The 12,040-nt window shown below is 37.0% G+C and overlaps 1 long non-coding RNA gene across 1 annotated transcript in view; it reads right to left on the minus strand.

Moving 5' to 3' along the window:
- LOC115343480 overlaps nt 1–10,285 on the minus strand; it is a 31,048-nt gene extending 20,763 nt beyond the window's left edge. The window contains exon 1 of the long non-coding RNA XR_003924132.1: nt 9,967–10,285. This is a non-coding gene — a long non-coding RNA (uncharacterized LOC115343480). The remainder of the gene's footprint in view (nt 1–9,966) is intronic.
- Between the last annotated feature and the right edge of the window lie 1,755 nt (nt 10,286–12,040).

Below are 12,040 nucleotides of genomic sequence, written 5' to 3' on the forward strand. Positions count from 1 at the left end.
AACATAGTGACAAGCCTGACAAACATCATGAAGAAATTAACAGGCAAATACAGAAGAACTCATCAATGCTGTGCATCACATGTTCAGAGTTTGTGGTCAAAGCAAGGTCCCAATTTTAAGTTGTACTATTTGCTGCTGCTTGATGCACATTTCCCACAGCAGCTGATCACTTTCTTTATTCCAGTATCCTCTAAGAACAGACTACCTCAAGCTGTTACTGTCAGGTGGTATTCTTATGTCCACTATGCTAACATGTTTTGATCTCTCCAAACACTGAATGTAACTCCCAGATTGTTATTCAACGGTGAAGTATTGCATTAGTTCTCTGATACACTAGGAATTACACACAGAACAAAGCAATTTAAAAGTTTGTTTAAAAATATTGCATGTTCATTACTCAGTTTCTGGCCAGTTTGGAGACAAATATGATCTGCTGATTGAGCAGAAAAGACTTTTATAACTGTATGAGACCTTAAGAGAAAAACTTCAGTTCCCTCAAGAAGCTGGATCTAATCAGATGTCACAGAAATTTCTCAGACTGATTTTTTTCCCAATCCCGACATTTTGTATTTTGAAGAATGAAAATTTCATATACAGTTTCTCAAAAAAATTGCAATAAAGAGCTACCGAGCTTCACTACCAACCAGGAACTAATGAGATCTTGCTCCCAACTCCCACTTCTTTGCAGCTGCTTCTTTTAGATTTTGACAGAAGGATCAGTAGAACTACATCTAGTTTAAAAGCAAGCATCACTTGAGAGAATACCTACTAGATAACACTGCCTCAATACTGTTATTCACTATTCGTAATACATTAGTATTACTGTAGGATCTTGCGGTAAGCACTACAGTTAGGTGTGCATAATTTTGTAATAGTGACTTCCAAAGTGACCATACCCCTGATTTTTTACTAATTTAGTTCTAAATTTCCTTATCTTCTGTGTGAGCCCACACGAGCTGGTTTCTCACATACAACACAGAGACTGCCAATGTACCTACCCTGGAAGATCTGACAACGTACTAACCCAAAGGATATGTGAGAATGCATCTTCCAACAAAACCTGAAATGGTTTTTGAAGGATTTTAATGTACAGAAGTGTTTCACCTAGATGGTGGATTTAGCTGCCTTTAAAGAACAGTGTAGACAGAAACTGTTGATGAGAACAGAGAATAGCATCTGCACTGGAGAGTAACCCCTAAATAAGGCAGAAAGAAGGTTGAAGAAAAAAGGAAGCCAAGGCAAGACAAGGTCACAAAGCAGATCACTGGAGATCTGCAAATGGACCCCAAATGGCCTGGCTTTACACATTCTAGGTCATGCCACTTCTAAGTCAATGAACAGATAAACCAATTTTAGTTGTTTCAGCATTTTGAATAATTAATTTAAGGAACCAGAACATAAAATCCATTTTCCCTAAGTAGAAATGTCACATAAGAAGTGCCCTACTCTTTCCTCACAATTAGGTCACTGAAATATGCTGTGGCTTAAGACCCCGACATTCTTTCCCTTACTAATTTAGAATGGGAATACCTTTCAGACATAAGTATCCAGCTTCAGAGATACTTCTTCTATTTAAAATATAAATTAAATGTAAATGTTATTCTATAAATGGACTATTTTCTCAAAGTTGCTACTTGAATCCTCCTATCTCATGATTTATCACCTAATACCTTTGTATCTGTCATACTATGATTTGTTACTAAAATAAAAATGACTGTCATCTCTGCATCAATAAGTCTAAGAGCCATACTTTTTCAGCCCTTGGAAATGACAGGTTTATCAATCAATATTTTGCTCACTAATACATATCCTTATTCACTACTTTTTCAAAACAAATATTGTAGGCGTCCATAGTTCTTGCAAAGATTTATTAGTTTATCTTTCATAGGCTGTTTCTACTATGATTAGTTTTTGTGTGGATGAGGATTAAATAGTGAACACATTTGTCCAAATGTCTTTACAGAGCCAATCATCTCTCTCAAAGTATAGAGCAGCTTACATTATTTATATGTTAATGGTCAGGGTCACACTGCCAGCACATTCCTAAGTTCCCGGTCTCTAAAAGAAAAAAAATTGAAGCCTTAAATAATTCAGATATCATTGAAAAGAAATTGGAAGACTTGTTGGGCAAATATCAAAGTAATCTAAAGCTGGTATGTGTAGAAGACATACTGTGCAATGACATGAGCAGAGTTATTATTTTGGGAATGCTTTTGCCTGCACTGCAAAGTTTAATAGACCACTGACTGTGAAATGAGATGTCTTCCACTTATGTTTTTCTTCTTTTTATTTTTTTTGTAATTTTGAAGCTTCCTCTAATGAATAAAGTTTATTAATTATTGCATGACTTTACTAGCCCCCCAAGTGCAATTAAACAAAATTAATGCAAATTCAAAGAGATATATGTGTTCAGGTGAAGTGCAAAAGCAACAGACAAAGTTTGGTGAGAACAAATTGTTCAAGAGCCATGTACTTAACAAGCAGTGCATGCTTACTTGTAATACAGCACGGTACAGTCCAAAAGACAGTATTTAAAGTCTTAAAAAAGGCCAGGAGTGAGGACAGCAATACTGTAAGATAAAAGCTTTTGTGCTCAAAAGAGGTTATTCTTGATGTCTTTAATGGCATCCTTATTAGCTGTAAGTTTAAATTTCCTTTATGGGGAAGAGGGCGAAAAAAAAAAAAAGAAAAAAAAAGAAGAAAAGAAATCAAGCAATTGTTTTATTACAACTCTCAGTATTATGCTGAGCCTGACCTCTCCCTCAAGATTAGACACTCTTCTCTTCTATCACATGTCATTTGGAGCTGTCCATGAGTTACTTTGCCTTGACTGCAACCTTCATTGCAGTGTCTTTGACTTTACCTATGCAGAACCTTCCACTTAACCATTTTACTTTCTAGCTCGGTATCATAGACTGGTTTGGGTTGGAAGCGACCTTAAAGATCATCTAGTTCTGCCAGGGGCAGGAACACCTTCCACTAGACCAGGTTGCTCAAAGCCCCATCCAGCCTGGCCTTGAACACTTCCAGGGATGGGGCATCCACAGCTTCTCTGGGCAACCTGTTCCAGTGTCTCACCATCCTCACAGTAAAGAATTTCTTCCTAATATCTAATCTAAGTCTACCCTCTTTCAGTTTAAAACCATTACCCCTCGTCCTATCACTACATTCCCTGATAAAGAGTCCCTCCCCACCTTTCTTGAAGGCCCCCTTTAAGTACTGGAAGGCTGCTATAAGGTCTCCCCAGAGCCTTCTCTTTGCCAGGCTAAACAACACCAACTCTCTCAGCCCGTCCTCGTAGTGGAGGTGCTCGAGCCTTCTGATCACTCTTGTGGTCCTCCTCTGGACCCAGTCCAGCAGGTCCATGTCTTTCGTATGCTTTCTTATATCTTCATGTTCTGCTTCCCTGAATGACCCAGTCACCAGTTCCAAGACCAAAGGCACTTAGAGGCCAACTTAGTTATCAGCTCAGGCCAATACAAGGCCTTACTTTTAGATTCTTCACTGTTCACTGAGATTCACAAGCCTAAGTAAAGAACACAACCTTCTCACTGCATGGAAAAGTTTAGGTACTATTAACAGGAGACACAAAACAGCATAAGTGGCTTACTGCTTTAAGTGACCACTAGTACTGATGAAATTCATAGCCCTCAAAAAAATAGAAAACAAACAAAAAACCACACACATTTGTAGGGATAATTCTTCCCTCTGCAGATACATCTCTTCTCAGGACTTACACCCAGGAACTCTGTTCTGTGTATATAACAAGCAAATAACATTATTTTTGTAAAAAGGAAGAGGAACTAGGACATATCCTATCCTTCTAATACTCTTATTCTGTGTACCCATGCAGAGAATTTTTCATGAAGTACGTGGGATGTCAAGATTCAAACTCTTCTTCTACTTTTCTGGATTTAAACAAAAAATTATTTTTTCAGAAAATTACTCTAAACCTTGGATTAAAGGGGAACCTGGACTCACATCTTCTCAGTTCTTCTGTTGAAGGTGTTGCCTGTGCAAACATGCCACAGGTTTTCACCAGGCCCACACAGCAGGCCAAAGAGATAAGTACACCTCCCCTTTTGAGTCAGTCTGACTTTTTTTGCTTCCCAGGCTGTAAGTCCAGAGTTTAGCACAAGATGACCTTCTAAGTGTAAAGGGGAATAGCCAGCTCTCATAACCCCTGAAAGTTTTCTCAAGACACTAACTAAAAGGCCAGCTGGTGATCTTAAATGCCAGGAGTTCAATGAACTGTACACTTCCGGAAATTGCTTCACTAAAATGGGTGGTTTTCTGCTGCTAATGCTGGCCATCTCAGAAAAGAAAACGTTAGAGGTCCTGTCTCACCAGTTTTATAACAAAACTGCTTAGTTTGACAACTCTAGCCTTCCAAAAAGCTTCAAAAATATCTCTTCCATATTTCCTCTCCAATAATAAATCAGGCAATAATAAATGGGGCTTGTTTGCTGTCCAGAATCTTTTAAATCACAGTACTAACTCAAAAAAAGGCTGTGTTAAGGAAACAAGATTCCCAGAATGAAGCAAGTCTCATTTTAAAATGAAGTAACCATGGTTAGAATTCCCTTTCTTAATGTAGCGGAAGTCTAGTCTGATATGGGGGACTAAATTAATAATAGATTCTTACATCATTTCTTGAGAAGCCTTAATAACTCCTTTGTTTGCAGCAGCTCTTTGAAAATCATGCAGCATAAAAGAGAATAGTAATGAATCTTTGCTTTGAAAGAGCACTTCTTACCAGCACAACTCAAAGCATTTTATGGAATAACTAGTATCAGTATCATTCAGATGAGTAAGTAACACGCAAAAGGAATTTCTAGCCTGAGGACATGGGTCACACTCAAGGCCATACTTAGTAGGCCACACTGTTCTGAAAATAAATTATTTCAGGTCTTTTCTTTGTCATGATGTTCTCTGAGTCATGGCTGACAATTTTTCAAGCTATTGTGCTCCTTCTGTGATATGTGGAACTGGTGGAAATGTCAGATGCATGGTAAAATAATAGCTGTCAATATGAGAGTCAAACTCAAATGAAGAAACAATGAATAGTAGATGGGTACTGGAATAGTAAAGGAGAGAAATGAAAGTGAGGTACTTGTTTCTCCAGAAGAGCCTCAGATCTGGGCTCTGTTCATCTTCTCAGGTGGTCCCATATGATGAGAGGAAAAACTGTATCATAAAGGATTCATATATATGCATAGATTAACACATTGTACTTTTCACCTAATAAAAGAAACATATGAGGGGAGAGCATTTCAGACACCTCTTACTCCATATTTATTTCTAACCTTCAGGAACGGGGGCTTGGTGCTGTATTCAGTTGGCAGCTAAGTTCATAAAGCTGTGTTAATGCATGGTCTCACGGTGCTAGGAATATGACCCTGAGCTTTTTCACTACACATTTTTCTGAATAACCTCTAATCTCTCTTTCCATAGCTGGCTCCCAGCCTTTACATTGATTTTGTTACTTCGTTTTAGGGCCATCTCCCTTTTATTCCAGACACTGCAAGTCCCAAAATCTTGAGCTACTGTGAGGAGAAGACAAAGCCATGTTTTCCCCTTAGAGTTACCATGCAATTACACTTGGCCACCATCTGTCTGCCCCCAATAAGTACTTCAAGCCTGATGGTAGCACCTCTTCCCACTAGTCTATTTAAGTTGAAGCTGAATGCCTGCAAAGGAAGAGTTTTAATCATCCATGAAGGTATTGATTCATGTAAGTGCCACCAGGCATCTCACCAGCCTGACCGAATTGTTTCCAGCCACTCCCATCCTGTCTCATGCTCCAGTAAAAGGAAAAAAAAAAAAACAAAAACAAACCAACCAAAAAACAACTCACTTCAAAAAGCCTTTCCACCTCCTCTACCACATCCTTTTTTTCATGTGAGGAGAGGCAAAGACTTTACATCTTCGAGGATTTAATGTGTGAACGTAGACCTTTACAAATCAGGTTTCACAGGTTTGACTTGTACCACCTGTGAACTTCAGCTTCCTTACCATCAGTTAGTAGTGTCACCTAACTTAATAAGCCCTGAGACCTTTACCCTCTCCTTGTTCTCTCTACTCCCAAGCTACTGACTGATCATTTTCTTCTACAAAAGCATTAAAATAAGAGATTTGCACATACTTAGGAAGATCTTTGCCACCCTACATTCAGCCCAGAACTTAGTCCCAAATAAGCCCTGTATCAGCTTTAGGACTAGCAACAATTACAGTTCTCCCTATTCATTTTATGAAACTTCCAATCTATTTTATCAGTCTAAAAATCTATTGTCTTTCCAAAGGCAATGAAAACCCATGAAGAAACTCCTAAATGAGGCACCGAAGCATGCAAAGATCCACACATTCCCTCTGGGCAGTAAAGAGTTTTCATCATTGCTGTAAGACAGACCAAGCAGCAGCTTTCATAAAATTTATCAGTATTTAACAAGATGGAAAATCATGTTGATAAATCTGTGTTCGAAAGTAGTAGAATCACTTAAAAGTAAAATTCATAACTCTAATTTTAAATCAAAAAGCTAATCAGCTAACTTTACAGAAAAGTAGATAGAGGGTTGGAGAAACATTAAGGCTGTATTCTAATTTCGTACAGCTTTCCTTATGCTCTCTATGACTTTCTGATTGTACGGCATATAGTAAAGGCTGTAACAACCATTCATAAATTATGAAGTATTTAAAATCAAAAGTATATGTATTAGAAGTCTAATATCCTTTCTGTTCTCTGGTCATAATGATGGTTTCATTACATCACCACTTCCTAGATTTATTTTTCTTTTTAATAAGGAACATGTCACTTTTTCTGTAGCATAGATACTGAAATGAAGAGAAAGAAGAACAGTTCTGCTATTTATGGACCTAATCCTTACATGAGTAGCACAAAGTGCATGAGATACAGCTTCTCCTGTAAGAACCACTCCTATGACTATGAATAGCACATTCTGTGAACGAAACAAGGATCGAAATTTTGGAGGAGCTGCTAATATCAATAAGGTCACAGAAGACCATTGATTTACAATCTCAGAAAGCAGGGGAACAAATGCAAATTGTTTCCTGAATGCATCCCAGTGTCTGGCCAAAATAGAAAGTAATAGCACAGGAGAAAGTAGTCCACATTCCAGATACAGGGTGAAAGCTACTGCATAATTGATAATGAATCAAACATAAATCTGTGAGAAGTGGAGAAATCACTACATAGTTAAGGATTCTGGCTGAGAAGGTAACTGCCATTTTAACATATGTTTCTTGACAACCAATTTAAGCAAGCAAAATCAAACCAGTCTGCACATCTTCTAAAAGGAAAAAAACGCACTAGCTATAAATACCTTCTTTTGGTTGGTGATTACTGCCCCTCAACAGTTTGAAAAGTGAAATGAAGTCTTTTTAATCAAGTCACTTGTTTCATATACATCAACAGATGCAAAAGATCGTTTAGGGGTGTGAGGAAGTCTAGATCATGTTAGAAAGTTCATACATGCAACATATTTGTTATTTCCTTGATGTTATTTGCCACAGCATATGACTAATCCAAGAGTTACTTAAACTTGCACATCAACGTTTCCATTTTCCATCCATGAATGCAACCAGTCTGTATGGTAAATTACACATCGAATGGTCAGGGTACATGTCAAGAAAAGGTCACAAGAAGATATAAATTACCCTTCACTCTAATTTGTACTTACACCATCTAACAGCACTTTGCTGCACTGCATAGATTATATCAGCTTTAACTCATTCAGTAACAGCAACTCATTTGGTAACATTAAGCACTATGCAGGAGGATTAATGTGTTAATACTTCATGAAAACATGTGGTTAATTAGTAATTTATTGCTTTGGGTTTTTTTTTTTTTGTTTCACCTCTGTGTGCAGGCTGTGAGTGATACTTACTGGGAACCATGCTCACTGCCACGTGGCATGGACAGAGTGATACTGGATACTATGATGGTTTTGACATGTATAAGGTAGCTAGACCAAGCTCTGATGTCCTCAAATCACAAGTAGCAATACACAGACACGCATATATGGAGTACAGATGGATACAACATTTGAGCACCATAAAGGGTATGAGCTACATAAAGCTGCCACTCTTTCTTACATACAACTGACTACATTCTCATTCACTAAATTGCTCCCTGATGCTTCCACCTCATAGAATAAGCCAAAAGAGCCCCAAACTATGGTTACAGAACTGACCTGTCACCCCAGCCCTGGCAGAAACTACTGACTGTGCATGTCAGTGATGCTAGGCAGAAAGGACAACCCTTTCCTTAGCCGTGTTTCAACTCAGCTCAATCACTTCACTAAATAGTAACTGAGCACAATTGCTTCAGCAAAGAGCGGCTTAGAGCTGCAGTGAAGTCCGTAAACCAGGAGCACCCAAGAGTTTTCCAGGGTTCTCTGTTACTGTGCAGAAACAGAGTCCTTTACATGAACTGCTGAATTCACTTAAGAACACACTGCCTCTCTAAAACAAATAGATGACTTAGCAGTCCTCTGGTTTTCTTTGTAAGATGTTTTCACTTGCTTATTCAGGCACTGTGTAAATCTGAGATCTCCATTAAAGCCATTATAAAAAACACTTTTCGTCTGATCCCATTAATGAGCTCTGCATTCACATAAAAGATTGTTAAATGGTAGTGGTTTATCAGGAAGAATAAAAAAAAGTGACTGCTGTAATGGTGCTACAATCCACTAAAAAATGCTGCTTAAGTTTTGCCCCAAAGTAAAACCCTTAAAAAACCGAACTACAACAAAGGGCATTCCTGTGTGCACATGTGTGTATTTGTATGCAAGAGTAGTAGTAGGAAATACTCTCAGGCACTGAAATATACATATCTAGCATGCATAAATTAATGTTATAGGGGGGTTGTGTACATGCCAGGAATGATACAAGCAAGAAAGATGACAGTAATATGTTTTATTTCATTAGTATTGGCATAAAAACATCACATTACCATTTGTTTCCTTTATAAAACTCAAGACTTAAATGGAAATCTTCTCTCTAACATAATATATTTACACACAAGGAAAGTAAATGTTCAATTTAGCACTAAAATAACAGTTAAAATAAAAATTATAAGAAAATTACTTTTACTTTGAAATGTCATTTGCAGTAAAAATACTTGTAGGGGAAAATATCCCAAAAAAGGAAAATAAGCAGTCTGATGGAAAGCATGATTTTAACCTCATCTGTTAATGCAAGGTGCTTAAAAAGTTATACTTGAAAGAGAAATATACTGAAAGCATTATTCTATTATTTTTTTCCTACTGTGTATACCATTATGACATTTGGATACATATTAGATGATTTTAAACACAACTAATATTTTGTATATAATTTTTATTAAATGCAATACAGAATATTAAATGCAACATAGAATCAATACATTCAAGTATGATTACAACAATCAATCAATCAGTATGTCCTATTCGATTTATACTACAGGGTTTGGGTATTGCCACTCATACGGGAAATTGCTTCCTTGTGCCCTAAAGCATATATCCTTCAGGGATTATAATGCATGCTAGTAAAAAGGAAAGCCTTAGAGGCAAATACAATGAAGTTCCAACAACCAAAAGAAATATTTGTTTGAATGAGTTTACAACATTTTTCTTCCTCCCCTCCCCCTTTTTAGAAAGCTGATAAGCAGACTCATGAAGCAGGCTTTTCCTCCAAGTATCTTCTGAAAAATGACCTTCAATAGCACATTAATATTCATAGCTCTGACATTCAGCATTCATTAGTTTATATCCCTGCTTCCTTTTCAAAAGCAAGACATAGGCTCTTGCTATCCTGTGTAACACCTTGAAACCGCAATAACCTCACCTCGCTCACGTGCCATCACTTCACATGACCACTGAAGTCTGTTTACTGACACTTCTTTCCTATACAGTGGGCAGCCTGTCAACCTGGCTACTCACCTTTCCAAAGGCTGCAAAAACTACTCACCGCATTAAGAAAAAGCTGGCATCCCATACATTCACAGTTCTTCAGATAAAAGAGACTTTTCCCCAGCATGTTACTGTACTTCCTTGATCTGCAGTCGGGAAGCGTTACATGTCCTTGCACATTTTAAAGTGTTTCCTCCCTCCTGCCTTGAAGCAATTCTGTTTGACTTGCACAAAGTATTTTTTTCATGCAAGTTTGGCCTTATCAAGAGAGCTCAAGAAGTTAAGTAGAAATTTCCTTCCCTTCTTTGGCACATGAAAGTATAAACAAAAATGCTTAATACTTGAAAAAAGTGCAGTCTACATACAAAAAAAGAAATGGTGGGATTTTAGCCACATATTTTATACCTCTACGTTGTTATTAATGAGAATTAGCATGGAAAAAAGAAGGCTCACATTTTTAGCCAATTAGCATCTGACAGATAACACTCTAGGAATTCAGTCTGCAGCCCTAAATTGTAGCAAAGAAAGCGCTTTTGAAATCAATGTCTCTGAAATAGGCCTCAAAGCAAAGTTAATTTTTAAGCATTGTTGAGTCAGATGCTGATACAGAACACAGAGCTTGCCAGACGTTATATTTATTATTTTAATCAAGCTGTCCAGACAAAAAGCCTGGATAGTAAATTAGTTTTGTAGTTTAGAAATACTAATAAAAAAATATAATACTTCTGTAACTCAGTGTATTTTAAATTCCTTTCTGGTTTGCTCGTTAATACATACAGGACCCAGAATCAACAAATTCTTTCTACAGGTTGGATAATTCATTTTCCCCTGGAAAAGCTGAAGAATGTCAAGAAGCACTTAGAGTATTGACCTAGATTACTCATTAAATAATGCACCCTAAAAATAATACCATGTCAGATGCTTTTCTACACAGAATTATTCGGAAATAGTGCCCTCAGTTAAGAAGGGGAGGAGGGGGGCAGAACACCAAAACCTCAAGCATTTCAGTTTCAAGAGAGTAATTAATTTACAGGATACTATAAACAATCACAAATTCATTACACACAGGCCTCACATACTAAAAAACCCAAGCAAAACATGATTACTATCCAAAATTAATTTGAGTTATTCAGTATATCAGGCTCAGATACCAACTCTGATTTATGTATCATATCTTAATGATAGTTTCACCTACCAGAATGAAAAGTTAATGAAACTATTTTCTCTGGGATCAGAAGCAGTATTTTCATTAGAAACTCAATATTTTATATTTTCTAATTATACAAACAGTCTGATCAAGTCCTTTCAGGTTAAATCCCTCCTGAAGCCTAAATTTTGTCATTGAACAGTATTGAGTTGGTCTGAATGATAACTTCTAGTTAACCTCTCAAATATTTTTACTTTTACATACAAAGCAAAACCAAAACAAGATAAAAGTTTGCATATACCATTAAAAGAGTTCCAAGGAACACAGGCATAAGAAAAACCTGCTAGCTCAGTTAGTCCATTTTCCACTTTCTCAGGCCTCTCCCTTCCTTTTAGTGTTAATCAATAAGCTATCTACTGCTAGAATACTATTCCTGCAAAACAGAAATCTTCAAAATTTGAGCATCTATGATAAAACTATTTGCATGCTACAATATCATACCTGAAAATGTAATTTTCTAGAGCTTTCAGTTTGTTTTCTCAACATAGGGAAACAATTTCCATCTACTTTTATACCTAACCATATTTTGGAGAAATACATGACCTACCCACAACTCAGTTCTGCCATTATGTTTGAGCATCAGTGTTGTTTTATACCAGGAGTTAAGGTCATGTGTTTACACTTAAATGCTTAATTAGAAGCCCCATCCCTGTCAGGGAAGGGTGTTAGCTTGAGAGAGAGTTACTATACTGTTAGTGAAGTCTGGAAACAAACATTTTGCTAGCTTGAGTGCATAAGGCTTTTTAGAGCTGTTTTTTATTTTTAATAACATAAAGGAGTGTACTAGATGGGGAAGTCAGTATCACAGCTCTAGATTTATAGTTGTTTCAGTTTATTATGCTGTAAATAAGGCCACTGCAGGATGGTCAATGGTTTATTTGAATTTAGCAGCACTTCTCAGTGAGATATACATCACAAAAATATC

The sequence above is a fragment of the Aquila chrysaetos genome, chromosome 1, assembly GCF_900496995.4.
Source record: "Aquila chrysaetos chrysaetos chromosome 1, bAquChr1.4, whole genome shotgun sequence".
Lineage (NCBI taxonomy): Eukaryota > Metazoa > Chordata > Aves > Accipitriformes > Accipitridae > Aquila > Aquila chrysaetos.